This window comes from Sus scrofa, chromosome 2 (assembly GCF_000003025.6).
Source record: "Sus scrofa isolate TJ Tabasco breed Duroc chromosome 2, Sscrofa11.1, whole genome shotgun sequence".
Classification (NCBI taxonomy): Eukaryota; Metazoa; Chordata; class Mammalia; order Artiodactyla; family Suidae; genus Sus; species Sus scrofa.
The window spans coordinates 56,151,171-56,168,913 of record NC_010444.4 but is presented as its reverse complement, the minus strand read 5'-3'; positions in this window follow the sequence as shown (position 1 = coordinate 56,168,913).

The following is a 17,743-nucleotide window of genomic DNA, read 5'->3' as shown; positions in this document are numbered from 1 at the left end:
TCCTGCTGTGTAGCACTGGGAAACAAGTCTAGTCACATGCAATGGAGCATGATAATGGGAGAAAAAAGAATGTATATATGGTATGCATAACTGGGTCACCATATTGTACAGTAGAAAAAAAATAATGTATTGTGGAAATTAAAAAAAGAAAAGAAATAAAATATTGTTCAAAGAAAAACAGGAAAGAAAGAAAGCTAGAGTAGCAATACTCATATCATACATAATAGACCTTAAAATAAAAAAAATTATAAGAGAAAATGCAGGAAATTACATAATTATCAAATGACCAATCCAAGAAGAATAAACAACAAGTGTAAATATACATGCACCCAACATAGGATCACCTCACCTTAAAAAGAGAAATTGACAATAACACAGTAATCATGGTGGACTTTAACACTCCACTCACAGCAATGGACAGATCATCCAGATAGAAAATCAACAAGGAAACACAGACCTTAAATGAAGCATTAGACTAGATGGACTTAATAGATATTTATAGGACAATTCATCCAAAAGCAGCAGAAAACACATTCTTCTCAAGTGCACATGTAACATTATCTAGGATTGATCACATTCTGGGCCACAAATCAAGCTTCTGTAACTTTAAGAAAATTGAAATCATATCAAGCATCTTTTCCAACCACAATGCTATAAGACTAGAAATCAAACACAAGAAAAAAACTGCAGAATACACAAACATGTGGAGACTAAACAACATGCTACTAAACAGCCAATGGATCACTGAAGAAATCAAAGAGGAAATTAAAAAGTAGCTAGAAGTAATGACAACAAAGATACAACACTCCAAAATCTGGTATGCAGCAAAAGCAGTTCTAACGGGGAAGTTTATAGCAATACATGCCTACTTCAGGAAACAATTTAAAAAAAATCAAATAAACTACCTAACTTTACATCTAAAGCAGCAAGAGAGAGAAATGAAAAGACCTAAAGTTCGTAGAAGGAAAGAAATCATAAAGATCAGAGCAGAAATCAATGAAATAGAAATGAAGAAAACCACAGAAAAGATCAATGAAACTAAAAGCTTATTGTTTGAAAAGATCAACAAAATTGATAAACCCTTAGTCAGATTTATGAAGAAAAAAAAGATAGGCCTCAAATCAATAAAATGAGAAATGAAAAAGGAGAAGTTACAGCAGACATTACAGAAAAACAAAGGATCAGGGAGTTCCCATCAGGGCTCAGTGGTTAATAAATCCAACCAGGAACCATGAGGCTGCGGGTTTGATCCCTGGCCTCACTCAGCGTGTCAAGGATATGGCATTTCTGTGAGCTGTGGTGTAGGTCACAGATGCGGATCATATCTGGCATTGCAGTGGTTCTGGGGTAGGCTGGCAGCTATAGCTCTGATTTGACCCCTAGTCTGGGAACCTCCATATGCCATGGGAGCAGCCCTAGAAAAGGCAAAAAGATAAAAAAAAAAAGAGAGAAAGAAATACAAAGGATCATAAAAGACTACTATATGCAACTATATGCCAATAAAATGGAAAACCTAAAACAAATGGACAAATTCTTAGAAGAATACAATTTTCTAAGAGTAAACCAAGATGAAATGGAAAAGACGAATGGACCAATCAGAAGAACTGAAATTGAAACTATGATTAAAAATCTTCCAATAAACAAAAGTCCAGGACCAGATGGCTGCACAGGTGATTTCTATCAAACATTTAGAGAAGAGCTAACACCTATAATCCTGAAATATTCCAAAAAACATTGCAGAGGATGGAACACTCCCAAACTCATTCTATGAGGCCACCATCACCCTGATACCAAAACCAGACAAAGATCCCACAAAAAAAGAAAATAACAGGCCAATTTCACTGATGAACATAGATGAAAAAATCCTCCTCCAAAAAAAAAAATACTAGCAAACCCCATCCAACAATACATTAAAAGGATTCTACATCATGATCAAGTGGGATTTATCCCAGGGATGCAAGGATACTTCAATATCTGAAATCCATCAGTGTGATACACCACACTAACAAACTGAAGAATAAAAACCATATGACCCCCTCGATAGATGCAGAAAACACTTTTGACAAAATCCAACACATACTTCTGATAAAAACCTTTCAGAAAGTGGGCATAGAGGAAACCTACCTCAACATAATTAAGGCCATATATGACAAATCCAGAGCTAACATCATTCTCAATGGTGAAAAGCTAAAAGAATTCCTGCTGAGATCAGGAATGAGACAAGGATATCTGCTCTTGCCACTACTATTCAACATAGTTTTTGATGGCCTAGCAATGGCAGTCAGAGAAGAAAAAGAAATAAAAGGAATCCAAATTGGAAAGGAAGAAATAAAACTATCAGTATTTGCATATGACATGATATTGTACCAAGAAAATCCTAAAGATGCCACCAGAAAACCATTATAGCTCATCAATGAATTTGGCAAAGTTGCAGGATACAAAATTAATACATAGAAATTGACTGCATTTCTATATACTAACAACAAAAGGTCAGAAAGAGAAATTAGGAAAATGATCCCATTTACCATTACATCAAAAAGAATTAAATACTTAGCAATAAACTCTTCAGTTCTGCTTTTTTTTTGGTATTTTTAATATTAGTATATATTCAAATGATATTGACATAATATACAAAGTATAGAAAAAATAAATTAAAATTTACCTCACCCCCACTTTTCTTCTCAGAGACCATGGGAGGTGCAAGTGTGAGAGTGTTTCCTCCAATTTTAAATTAAGTGGCTCTTTTCCCTGTTTTATTTTCACATCATAATGGTCTAGTAAGTTGAAAATTCTGAACAGTTTATAGTCACCATTAATATTTATAAACACATTGTAATCTCACATTTTCAGGGCATTCACAAAAAATAGCCCATTTCACTATTATTCCAGAAAGTATATTTTTTATTTAAAGTATCTCTAGTTAAAATAAGTTTTCAAAATCTTAAAATTTGAAGTTAATTTTTTTTTTGCTTATGGTTATTAAATACTAATCAGTGGCATTCAAAGTAGAACCACCAAAAGAGTGGTTGAATTACTGTGGTCAGTGGTCATTCAGGAATTCAGAATGTCTGTAGATGATAATGACAATGTTTGTATTAAAGTCCTGCTACAGAGATGGAATTAAGATGGTGGAATAGAAGGACTGGAGCTCAATTTCTCTCCTAAAAACAACAAAATTCACAACTTAAGGGTGAGCAATCTTCACCAAAATGGACCAGAAACCTTTAAAAACCACCAGAAAGCCACCAGAAAACAATTATAGCTCATCAATGAATTTGGCAAAGTTGCAGTTGGACCAGAAACCTTTAAAAAGATATCCTACTCTAGAAGAAAAAAAGACAAGGCCACATCAAGAGGTAGGAGGGGTGATATTGCAATATAAACAATTCCATATCTCCCGGGTGGGAAGCCCCACTGACTGGATATTAACTGGTTCACAGAGATTCACCTACAGGAGTGAGAGTTCTGAGTCCCACATCAAACTCTCACATGTGGGGATCTGGCACTGGGAGAAAGAGCCCCTGGAGCATCTGGCATTGAAGACCAGTGGGGCTTGTGAACAGGAACTCCATGGGACTGGGGAAAATGGAGACCCCATTCTTAAAAGGCACACACAGACTTTCACAAGCACTGGGTCCCAGGGCAAAGCAAAGTCTCCGTAGGAATCTGGGTCAAACATGACTGCAGTTCTTGGAGGATATCCTGGGAAAACAGGGGTGAATGTGGCTTGTTGTGAGGAAAGGACATTGAAAGCAAAGCTCTCGGGAATATGCAGCAGTGTGCCTTTCTCTGGGGATGGCCATTATGGGAAAATCTGGCTGCACTCATCAAGTTAGTCAGCACTTAGAAGACCCAGGGCAAACAACAATCCAGGTGGGATCACAAAAAGGCCCTGCCCCTAAGTAAATAGGCTACCTAAAGACCCCTCAGGCACACAGCTGCCCCTAATCTCATCCAGAGACTAAGCCCACCCACCAGAGGGATTAGGATCAGCTCCACCTACCAGTGGGCAGGCATCAGCCCCTCCCATCAGGAAGCCTACACCAAGCCCCCAGAGGGGCTTCAGCCGCAAGGGGGACAGACACCAGAAGCAAGAGAGGCTACAACTCTATTATCTGTAAAAAGGTCACCACAACAAAGACCTATAAAAATGAAAAGCCAGAGAACTATAACTCAGATGAGGGAGAAAGGAAAAACCCCAGAAAATCAGTGAAGCAATGAGGAGATTCTCAGCCTCCAGGAAAAAGACTTTAGACTGTCGATGCTGAAGATGATGCAAGACATTGGAAATAAACTGGAGGCAAAGATGGGTAACTTACAGGAAACACTGAGCAAAGAGATACAAGATATAAAACTTAAGAAGAGATGCAAAATACAGTAACTGAAATAAAACATTCACCAGAAGCAGCTAACAGCAGAATACAGGAGGCAGAAGAACAAATAAGCGAGGTGAAGGACAGATTAGTGGAAATTACTGATGCAGAACAGAAAAGAGAAAAAAGATTGAAAACAAATGAAGAGAGTTTCAGAGAACACTGGGACAACATTAAATGCACCAACATCCATATTATAGGGGTGCCAGAAGGAGAAGAGAGAGAGAAAGGGAGACAGAAAAAATATTCCAAGAGATAATAGCTGAAAACTTCCCTAACATGGGAAAGGAACCACTCACTCCAACCCAGGAAGCACAATAAGTACCATATACAATAAACGCAAGGAGGAATACACCTAGACACATGTTAATCAAACTGACCAAAATTAAAGAAAAAGAGAAAATCTTGAAAGCAGCTAGGGAAAAGAAACAAATAACATACAAGGGAACCCCAATAAGGTTATTGGCAGATTGTTCAGCAGAAACTCTGCAAGCCAAAGGGAGTGGCATGATATACTTAACATGATGAAAGGAAAAATCCTCCAACCAAGATTACTCTACCCAGCAAGGCTCTCATTCAGATTTGAAGGAGAAATCAAAACTTTCACAGTTAAGCAAAACCTAAAAGAATTCAGCAATGCCAAACTAGCCTTACAACAAATACTAAAGGAACTTATCTAGGCAGAAAAGAAAAGGCCACAACAGGAAACAAAAATTCCACAAATGACAAGGCTCACCAGTAAAGGTATATATACAGTAAAGATATGGAATCATCCATGCACAATTATACACCAAAATCAGAAATCATGAGAAGAGGTGGGTACAAATGCAGGACACTGGAGATGCACTTGCAATTAAGATACTAAAAACTTAAAACAATTTCATATACATATATAGACTCATATCAAAACTTCAGAATAACTGCAAACCAAAAAATATACAATTGATACACAAACAAGAAAAATCAACTTGAATACAACACTAAACATAGTCACCAAACCACAAGAGGAGAGAACAAGAGAAGAAGGGAAGAAAAAAGAGCAACAAAAACAAATCCAAAGCAATTAATAAAATGGCAATAAGAACATACATATCAATAATTACGTTAAATGTTATGGACTAAATGTCAAACCAAAAAACATAGACTGGCTGAATGGATACAAAAACAAGACCCATATATATTCTGTCTTCAAGAGACCTACATCACTTCTAGGAACACATACAAATTGAAAGTGAGAGGATGGAAGAAAAAATTCCATGCAAACGGGGATCAAAATAAAGCTGGAGTAGCAATACTCATATCAGACAAAATAGACTTTAAAATGAAGAATGTTCTAAGGGACAAAGAAGGTCATTACATAATGATCAAAAGATCAATCCAAGATGAAGATATAACAGTTTTAAATAGCTACACACCCAACCTAGGTTCACCACAATATATAAGGCAACTGCTAACAACCTTAAAAGGACGAATCAACGGTAACACAATCATAGTTGGGGACTTTAACATACCACTTACAGCAATGGACAGATTGACCAGACAGAAAATCAATAAGGACACACAGGCCCTGAATGATGCATTAAACCAAGTGGACTTAAGAGATATTTTTAGGACATTCCAGCCAAAAGCAACAGAATACACATTCTTCTCAAGTGCCCGCAGAACATTCTCTAAGATGGATCACATCCTGGGGTACAAATCTAACCTTGGTAAGTTTAAGAAAATTAAAGTCATATCAAGAATCTTTTCCGACCACAACGCTGTATGACTGGAAATCATCAAGAAAAAAACTGCAAAAAACGCAAACACATGGAGACTCAACAACATGCTACTAAACAACCAATGGATCACTGAAAAAATCAAAGATGAAATTAAGAAATACCTAGCAGCAAATGACAACAAATACACAACCCTCCAAAACCTATGGGATGCAGTAAAAGCCGCTCTAAGGGGAAAGTTTATAGCACTACAAGCCCACCTCAGGAAACAAGAAGAATCTCAAACAAGCTAACTTTACATCTCAAGCAGCTCAAAAGATAAGAACAGACAAAACCTAAAATTCGTAGAAGGAAAGAAATAAAGATCAGAGCAGAAATCAATGAAATAGAAATGAAGAAAACCATAGAAAAGATAGATGAAATGAAAAGCTGGTTCTTTGAAAAGATCTACAAAATTGATAAACCCGTAGCCAGACTTATCAAGCAAAAAATAGGGAGCACTCAAATCAATAAAATTAGAAATGATCAAGGAGAAGTAACAACAGACATCACAGAAATACAAGGGGTCATAAGAGACTACTATATGCAACTATATGCCAATAAAATGGAAAACCTAGAAGAAATGGACAAATTCTTAGAAGAATACAATCTTCCAAGACTAAACCAAGATGAAATAGAAAAGACGAATGGACCAATCACAAGAACTGAAATTGAAACTGTGATTTAAAAACTTCCAACAAAGTCCAAGACCAGATGGCTTCACAGACGAAGTCTATCAAATATTTAGAGAAGAGCTAACACCTCTCCTTCTGAAACTATTTCAAAAAAATTGCAGAGGAAGGGATACTCCCAAACTCATTCTATGAGGCCACCATCACCCTCATCCTAGACCCAGACAATTATACCAATTTCACAGATGAACACAGATGAAGAAATCCTCAACAAAATACTAGCAAACCACATCCAACAATCCATTAAAAGGATTGTACATCATGATCAAGTAGGATTTATTGCAGGGCTGAAAGGGGTCTTCAATATCTGTAATATCTGCAAAACCATCAGTGTGATAAACCACATTAACAAACAAGAATAAAAACCATATGATCCTCTCCATAGACACAGAAAAAGCCTTTGACAAAATTCAACACCCATTTCTGTTAAAAACGCTTCAGAAAGTGGGCATAGTAGGAATCTGCCTCAACATAATAAAGGCCATATATGACAAACCCACAGCAAACATCATTCTCAATGTTGAAAAGATGAAGGAATCCCCGCTGGGATCAGGAAGAAGACAAGGATGTCCACACTCACCACTACTCTTCAACAATGTTTTGGAATCCTAGCCATGGCAATCGGAGAAGTAAAACAAAAAAATAAAAGGAATCCAAATTGGAAAGGAAGATGTAAAACTATCACTATTTGCAGATGACATGATACTATACCTAGAGAATCCTAAAGACTCAAACAGAAAACTCTTAGAGCTCATCCACGAATTGGCATAGTGGAAAGATACAAAATTCATACACAGAAATCAACGGCCTTTCTATATACTAACAATGAAAGAGTAGAAAGAGAAATTAGGGAAGCAATCATGTTTACCACTGCATCCAAAAGAATAAGATACTTAGGAGAAAACCTACCTAAAGAGACAAAAGACCTGTACTCTGAAAACTATAAGACCCTGATAAAAGACATCAAAGGTGACACAAATAAATGGAAAGATATATCATGCTTCTGGATTAAAAGAGTTAATATTATCAAAATGAGTATACTACCTAGTCAATATACAGATTCAATACTATCCCTATCAAATTACCAAGGTTATTTTTCACAGAAAAATATTTTAAAGTTTGTTTGGAAGCACCAAAGACCCAGAATAGCCAAAGACATCCTGAAAAAGAAAAATGGAGCTGGAGGAATCAGGCTCCCGGACTTCAGACTACACTACAAAGTAACAATCATCAAAACCGTATGGTACTGGCACAAATACAGAAATATAGATCAGTGGAACAGGATAGAAAGGCCAGATTTCAACCCACACACCTACGGCCAACTCATCTCTGACAAAGGAGGCAAGAATATACAATGGAGAAAGGACAGCTTGTTCAATAAGTGGTGCTGGGAAATCCGGACAGCCACATGGAAGAGAATGAAATTGAAACACTCCCTAACACCACACACAAAAATAAACTCCAAATAGATTCAAGACCTAGATATCCAGAGAAAACCATGACTTGCAAAGCTACATGTACTCCGATATTCATTTCAGCACTATTTGCAATAGCCGAGACATGGAAACAACCTAAATGTCCATCAACAGAGGAGTGGATCAAGAAGAAGTGGTACATATACACAATGGAATATTACTCAGCCATTAAAAAGAACGAAATACCAGCATTTTTAGCAACATGGATGGACCTAGAAATTATCATGCTAAGTGAAGTGAGTCAGACAATGATACATCGACATCAAATTTTTTCACTGACGTGCAATCTGAAGAAAGGACAGACTGAACTTCTTTGCAGAACAGTTGCTGACTCACAGTCATTGAAAAACTTATGGTCTCTGGAGGGGACATTTTGGGGGTTGGGGGATGTGCTCAGGCTGTGGGATGGAAATCCTGTGAAATTAGATTGTTATGATCATTATACAACTACATATGTGATAAATTAATTTGAGTAATAAAAATAAAAATTAAAAAAATTAAAATAAATAAATAAATGCAGTAGACCCAACACATACATATGCTGCAGTTATTAGAGTAAATTTATGTTCTCTTCAAGGAATTTCAATTTTCATTATACACATTTTCAGCAAATAGAAATTTGAAATTTTGAAATTCATTGGCCCTTTTTCTATCTCTATATATTCATCATGAAATAACTATATTATAAATGTTATATATTTATTGTTAAATTAATTGAGTGTATGCTTATGAAAGAAATTGGCTAGAAATAATATACATGTAGATAAATTATATGGAAAAGCTGATGTACTATAAATACATGCAGTGAAAATGTTTTCAAAACTTTATTGACACAATGACAAATATATATTCACTTAGATACATGAATCTATTTTCATGTACATATTTGAATTTCTTTTGACTTTACTATTAAATTAAACAATATTCCTACATAAAAATTATACTAGAAAATTTACTGTACTCTGTTGAAACAGTTATGTGGAAATACAACTCTAAACAGAAGGAAACTGTGCTATTCAAATAATAAAACCAAAGTATCACTAAACACCTGTTTATATTTAAAGGAGATAAGCAGCTTCCTTCAAAATAGATTAAAATTTGAGCATTTGACTGCAAAATAGAGTAAAACACATTTTTATTTTACTGATTACTTATATGGGGGTATATCAACTGATATGTGAGTATAGAGCTTCAGGTTTCACTGTGCTTGTTAATTTCTTCTGTTAATATCATGTTTATAAACATAGAAAGCCTCTGTATAACCAGAAATCTACACCTTCCAGAAATCCATTACTTGAAATAAATGTATAGAATATTTACCTGGTATATACAAACTTATGAGACTAGTTCTGTATTTCTTCTATAATGTAGCCACTCAACTCTACAAAAGACAAGAGAGGCCAATTCCATTCACTGGAGCAAAATTACACAGCCAAATTTAGTATGTAGACTTACAGATTCAGATGAAGTCCTTTATATATCAAGTCACCACACACATATGCACACAAAGAGTAATGATGTGTATTTTTGTAGGTAGGTAGTACTATGACCTAAGTGGAAAGAGATTACAACTAAGTGGATATAAAATGTATTCATTTTAACATAGAGTAGCCATATTTTACTATAAATCACAGACTGAAAAACAGTGTACACAAACACACTCATAAACAACGTCTGTTTTACTCCAATTTAAAGGCATATATTTGGAATAGTGAATATCTACTTGAACTGGTATCTAAAATAAGAGTATTTCAACCAGAGGAAGCATCATGCCATGTATAGCTAACCATACACTATACTATGGGTGATAGATGTTATAATTCAAATCCAAGGTATAACTGAAACATGATGGTGGAAAACATTGAAAGACACTGATTGACCTTAGCTTATAATTGATGTAACCTGGAGAGCCCTTGATGTTGCTTCTGTACTTAGCTGCAAATCTAGTATAAATAGAGGAGGGACAGAGAAGAAGCCAATATATGAAGTTGGGAATTGTAGCAAAATCTGACTGACATGTGGTAGAATTACCAACCAGGCTTATAGTGTCTTTTGTAATAAATGGCAAATGTTTTGAGAGGAGAGAAGAATGATTACTAAATGTGATTGACAGAGAAAACATGTGAGTCCAGAATTACAGCATAATGTGATTGACAGAGAAACATGTGAGTCCAGAATTACAGCATAATGCACCCAGAGGGCCTGGAAGGACTGAGTTTTGACAAGCTGAGATATGAAATGTTCTTGAGTGTAATGTTTAAGCAAAAGACCAGGGGTGTCTAAAATTATCATATAATTATAAAATTTTTACACAAGAAAACAAAATTATCAAATGTACCCCAAAATGCACAAAATTTCAGTGTGTTTATAAAAATTATCTATCCTGAGGATTTAAAAAATGCTAAGATATATAGCGAATTTCTAGCTCTTTATATTGAAGTGACACTATAGAGGGAAAAAACACCTAAATTAAAAACAAAATTGTAAAAAATGATTAACACCAAGTTAGAGCCAATTCCATTCACTGGAGCAAAATTACACAGCCAAATTTAGTATGTAGACTTACAGATTCAGATGAAGTCCTTTGTATATCAAGTCACCACACACATATCCACACAAAGAGTGATGATGTGTATTTTTGTAGTTAGGTAGTAGTATGACCTAAGTGGAAAGAGATTATAACTAAGTGGATATAAGAAAAAAATATACTCTTAAAGTGAAGAAGAGGAGTTCCAATTATGGCTCATTGGGTTGAGAATCCAAGTTGTCTCTGTGAGGAATCAGGTTCAATCTCTGGCCATGCTCATTGGGTTAAGGATCTAGCATTACCACAAGCCATGGCATAGGTCACAGATGTGGATTGGATGAAGTGTCACAATGGCAGTGGCATAGGTTTGCAGCTGTGGCTCTGATTTGACCTCTAGCCTAGGAACTTCCTTATGCTGTAGGTGTGGATGAAAAAAAAAGTGAAGAAGAAAAGAGAAACAAAAAAGGAGTGAACCTTAAAAAAAGATGTCAAAAAATGACAAGAAAGAAGGTAATATTAAAAAGAAATTGGAAGTGATAGAAAAAAAGGGGGAAAAACAAAAATAAGACACTGTGTATTGATATTTGAGGAAGAAATGAATATGAAAAAAGAAGAACTGGATACATGTTCAGTGATAAGATATACATTCTTAAACATTTCAGTATTGTGTAATGTAAATTTATTAATTATAAAATAAACCATTCATGCTAAGAACCTGGTCAGATATTGGACTTTTAATACAAGTTTTGTAGTTACACTTTTTGCACATTTAAAACTTTTATTTTACTTTTAAAAATGTATTTTATTTTATTAAATAAATTTTATTGGAGTGTAGTTGACTTAGGAAGTTGTGCTAGTTTCAGATATACAACAGAATAAATCAGTTATACTTATACACATATCTATTCTTTTTCATATTATTTTCCCATATATGTTATTGCATGGTAATGAGTAGATTACCCTGTGCTATACAGTAGGTCCTTTTTACTCATATATTTTATATATAGTAGTGTGTATATGCCAATCCCAAACCCCTAATTTATCCCTCCCACTCAATCACTCAACATTTCCCCTTTGGTAACTGTGAATTTAGTTTCAAAATATTTGATTCTGTTTCTTTGTTGTGAATTCTTAGGTATCATTATTGGTTAGAGTCCACATACTCGTGATCTCACATATTTGTATTTCTCTGGCTTATTTAACTTATATTAATTTCTAGGTCCATCCATTTTGCTAAAAATTGACACTTTCATTTTTATGGCTGAGTAATATTCCATGTACATAAGTACCATTTTTTCTTTATCCAGTCCTCTGTCGATGACCATTTAGATTGCTTCCATGTCTTGGCTATTGTAAATAGTGCTGCATTGAACATTGGGGTGCATATGTCTTTTCAAATAATGGTTTTCTCCAGGTAAATGCCCAGGAGAGGGATTACTGGAACATATGGATGTTCTATATATTTTTGTGTGTGTTTGTGTGTGTGTTTTGTCTTTTTAGGGCTGCACCTGCAGCACATGGAGGTTCCCAGTCTAGGGATCTAATTGGAGCTGTAGCTTCCAGCCTATTCAACAGTCTCATCAATGCAGATCTGAGCCACATCTGTGACCTACACCACAGCTCACAGTAATGCTGTATCCTTAACCCACTGAGCAAGGCCAGGGATCAAACCCACAACCTCATGGTTTCTAGTCAGATTTGTTTCTTCAGTGCCATGACAGGACATCCTATATTTGTTTTTTTAAGGAGCCTTCATACTGTCCCCCATAGGGAAAACATCCAATTTACCATAGTATAAATAATAATAAAATACATAGGACTAAACCTACCTAAAGAGACAAATGACCTATTTTCTGAAAACTATAAGATGCTGATGAAAGAAATCTAAGATGACACAAACAGATGGAAAGAAACACCATTCTCTTTATTTAGAAGAATCAATTTTGTTAAAATGACTATACTACACAAAGCAGTCTACAGATTTAATACAATCCCTATCAAATTACCAATGACTCTCTCTACAGAACTAGACCAACATATTTTAAAATCAGTATGGAAACACATAAGACCATAAATAGCCAACTCAATCCTGAGGGGGAAAAAAATGGAGCTGGAGAAATCAGGCTCCCTCACTTTGAACTCTACTACAAAGCTATATTCATCAAAATAGCATGGTTCTTGCATAAAAACAGAATTGTAGATCAGTGAAACAGGATACAATACCCAGAAATAACCCAAGTGCCTATGGCCAACTAATCTGTGACAAAGTATGTAAGAACACACAGTAGATGTCCAAAATCATATGAGAAGATGCTAAACATCAGTAATTATTAGAGAAATGTAAATCCTTAGACATGTGTTCACTGATACTGGTATGCAAAATTGAAATATTTTCAATTTTGTACAACTAGAAAAAAAATGCTATGCTTTAAAGATGCAGGAAAATTGTAAAACAAAATAAATAAAATATGTATTCATTTATCTTGGAAAAAATCTATCCTTAAAATTACTATATGTATGTGTAAACCTACATAGTATGTTTATACATGTATTTGCACATGTTACCTACCTATCTTGGCTTTAATTATATATATATACACACTCAATGTACACAGAGACACACATATACATTTCTATGTACACAAACACGTATATATACATGTTCATGAGCTCTCATTATGACATTGATCTTTTTTTTTTAACTGATTACAGGAGAAAGGGAAACTTAAAACCTGATCAAAAGATTTTTTTTCTTTTTTTCTATGACCCCTCAAAGCCAATTCAATATCAAATCACAATTTTTCTTCTTTCCCGTGTTTACAAAATGTCCACTGATAGATGATTTTATTAGGAAGATGTGGTATATATAAACAATGGAATACCACTCAGCCATAAAAAGAAGAAAATAATGCCATTTGCAGCAACATGGCTGGAACTAGAGACTCATCCTGAGTAAAGTAAGTCAGAAAGACAAATCCATATAATATTACATATCGGAAATATAATATACAGCACACAGGAAACTTTCCACAAAAAAGAAAATCATGGACTTGGAGAATATTTTTTAAATAATCATAATGTATGTGTATTTCTTGGAGTTCACAGTGCTAGCTGGCCAAATATTATGAAGAGGGGTTTGCTTTCCTGTGAAAACTTGGACATCTCAGGATATGTCTCCCTGGAAAACCTAGATTTTGGCTATACTCACTGAATTATATTTTTGGAGAGATATTAATTCTAAACATATTAGAACTTGAATCTGGCTCATTCATTTTCTTTTCAGAGCTTGATCAAATGTGCCAAGTTAGATTGATACCACATAATATCACAAATTTACCCATTTATTTCAGTGGTTTAAACATGAAGATTTAAATGCTTTTCAAGTGTTTTTACTAGGATAATACTCTTTTTTTCTATAGTCTTATAAGCTATATTAGTTTAGCTTTTTGATTTTGTAATAGAGTTGGAGAGAAGGAAGAATGTATTACTGTAGTAACAGTGGCATTTTCAATTTTGCTGGCACATTCAGTTCAGAGAAAAGAGACTTTGAACATGTATGATTCAGTCTTTGAGTATGTTTCTACCAACATATGGAAAATAATGTTTGTCCCTGTAATTGTTTTCTTTATTAAGGATTCTATATGTGCATTTGTCCTTATAAACATTGTTTAAATAATCCTATTTTTACTTTAAAAAAAACTATAAGGAGAGAAAGAATGTAACATATGAGAATATAAAATAAAATATAGAAAATTGAAGTTCTTTTTTTAAAAAAAAATCTAAAATATTTACAATTGTTTATTGAATATAATGCTGACTAACATAAATTTGAAAAAATAGAATAATCAGAAGAGAAATACTGATTTTAAAAACACCTGAAACAAGAGAGTTGATAGTAAATAGATGAGGTAACAGGAGATTATGTTTGTTGCTATTTTTATTTTAGTAATGAGGAACTGTTATTATCTATAGTTGTTAACAAAGAACAAAACTGAAGAAATGAAGAAATTCATATTTACTTATCGAGAGGATTAGAATAAGATTAAAAAATCTGCTATGTTACTAGAATGAAAGCATATTTGAATAAGACAAAAATATATATCTGGGTTACAGGAGAAAAGCTTAAAAAATAAGGATAAAGAAAGCTGACTCCAGATTAAAAAATGAAATGATCTCTGTCTTGAGATTTTGTCACAACTCTAGTGATAAATGAGGTAACTCCTCTAAAGTCCCTTTCTTTTGAAGGACATTTTGTTTTTTAATTTTGTTCTATTCCCAGGGTATTTACTTACCCAGTTGAAAGAGAAACACTATAAAAAGTGAAGAAGCATGGTCAGGAATACTGTTTCACTATGTCTGAGGAAATTTTGTATTAGGTCACATTCAGCTGCAAAAAAATCCAGTGAAGTTATACCACTGATAGGCTCTGAACCTATTGCCACCTCTTGCTTCACTTTGAAACACTAGTTGGATATTTACTCTCTTGTAAGTATTTACTTTCATATTTTTAGTGTGTGTAATAATCTTCTTTGAAGTTCAGAAGGGATAACATGAGTGATGTTGAGAGTCAGAGCATTATGAATATCATCTGTTAGTATTATGCTCTAAAAACCCAAGAAACCCCACTAAACCAAACCTCTGCCAGCCATTATACTTTGATGTATCCCATTCTCAAGAAAAATAGGGAAGTACTGGGATATAAAGTCTGTTTTCATAAGAGAAGCACCATGCTAAAGAGAGGCTTAAATTGATCACCTCTGCGAAATGACAACCTGAAAAAAATATATCAGTGTTAATCTAGCATAAGTCATCCTAGCATATAAACCTTAGGAATGAGGCTACTGGTGTTCAAATCTTGCGTTGATCCTAGTTATATGAGATTAGTTTCTTAAGCTCACCACAGGTCTGATCCCTACGTATAATAAGTACATAATGTGTTGCTTTGAGCATGGATGTAAGTCATATTAAGTCACACATAAAGAAATCTTAGAATGTGGCTGATACAGATAAGTGCTCAAGAGCTCACAATACCAATAGTACTTCCAACTGTGAATCATTCTTACACTGAGCTAGCCTGCCAAAATGCATGATTTCTCAGACCCGTTTATTCTGAAGAAAAAAACAAACAGCCTGTTATACTTAGGAGAATAAAGTGAGAGAGGGTGATACTGAAGAAATTGTCCTAACAGGTACTCAGATCTGACTGCTGAGATGATATATAAATAAGGTGAGAAATTAACATTAAAATTATCTATAGGCTGAGAAATACTTTAAGAGCTTTTTCAAAATATAAGACACTTTAGATTCATTCCAAAAAATCTGTTTTAACTGACTTACTTATCTGAATCATTAAAATAAAATAATTTTCCTAATATGTTGGCTTGGTCAATGACAGTTAAGTGTTGGCAATTATTTCTACATGTGCTGCTTGGAGTCTTTCTGCTGGAGGCAGGTCTAAGGAAAGGAAGAGAGGCCAGTGCCAGTTCCACCCTAACCACAGACATGGAAGCCAGGAAGAATCAGGCTACTGGAAATCTGCTAGTCTTTCAAGGGACAGATAATGGCTTTTATCACCCTTTTAGAGCACTTACAACAATGCAATATTAATGAAAGGACATAAGAGAGATAATTTTTAAAAATTTTGCTTTCATAATTTATATGAAAAGGTATAAAGAGTACATACACACACACACATATATATATATGACTGAGTCAAGCAGAAATTGGCACAACACTGTGAATTTATTATGCTTTAATAAAAAATTAATTTATACAAATGTGCAGAACCATTTTATATTGAGACATAAAACAAGTTGTTCATCATCCCAGAAGTAAGAAAAATCTCTTGAAGGCCTTTTCTTGCAAGTCTTTAATGAGCAGGGAAGTTTGCTATTGCACTGATGTAAATTCAGAGTAAATTTGAGATAAATAACTGTATCATCAGAGGAAAGTTGGGATTGTTGCTGAGAACTTATTTTGATTGCTGAAACATCCAAAGTAGGCTTGAAGATGGACAAGAAAAGCAAAAGGAATTTTAAGGAAAAACTATTTTTTCCAGTTAACTTGCATAAATTTAAGATATACAATGTAGTGATTTTATATATGTATATATTGCAAAATTATTATCACATGTAATTAACATATGATCACCTCACATAGTTTTGAGGGGTTTTTGTGGGTTTGTTTTTGTTTTTGTGTGGTAAGAACATTAAAATTTACTTTCTTAGTATATTTCAGATAGACAAAACAGTTGGTTAACTGTAGTCATTCATACTGTTTATTAGATCCCCAGAACATATTCCTCTTTCAACTGGAAGTTTGTATCATTTGACCGTATTCACCCTTTTTCTCATCCTCCACACTCCAACTTTGCCAAACACAAATCTATTCTGTTTCTATTCTTGCTGTTTTGTTTTAGTTTCCACATATAGGTGAGATAATAAATTACTTTTATAGGGGAATAACAAGTCTCCGTATCAGCAGTTGCTGTTCATGTAAAGTGCTAAAAGATATTTTTAAAAAGAGGATAAAATCATTACTCATGCACACGTAAAACAAACACAGGTGACAATTTTATTAAAGTCATTAAATATAAGGTAATCAGGAAGTTATTATAACTGTTTCTTAGGGAGGATAAAATCAAAGTACTGGAGTTCCCATCGTGGCGCAGTGGTTAACGATCGATAGAACATGATTGGGTTCGTCCTGCTCAGGGTGACGATCCGTTGCGTGAGCTGTGTAGGTTGCAGACGCGTCGGACCCGTTGCTGTGGCTGGCTAGGCATGTAAGTCCGATTCAACTAGCTGGAATTCATACGCACGAAGGCCAAGAAATAGCAACAACAACAACAAAAAAAAAAAAAAAAAAAAAAAAAAAAAAAAAAAAAAAAAAAAAAAAAAAAAAAAAATCAAATATAATA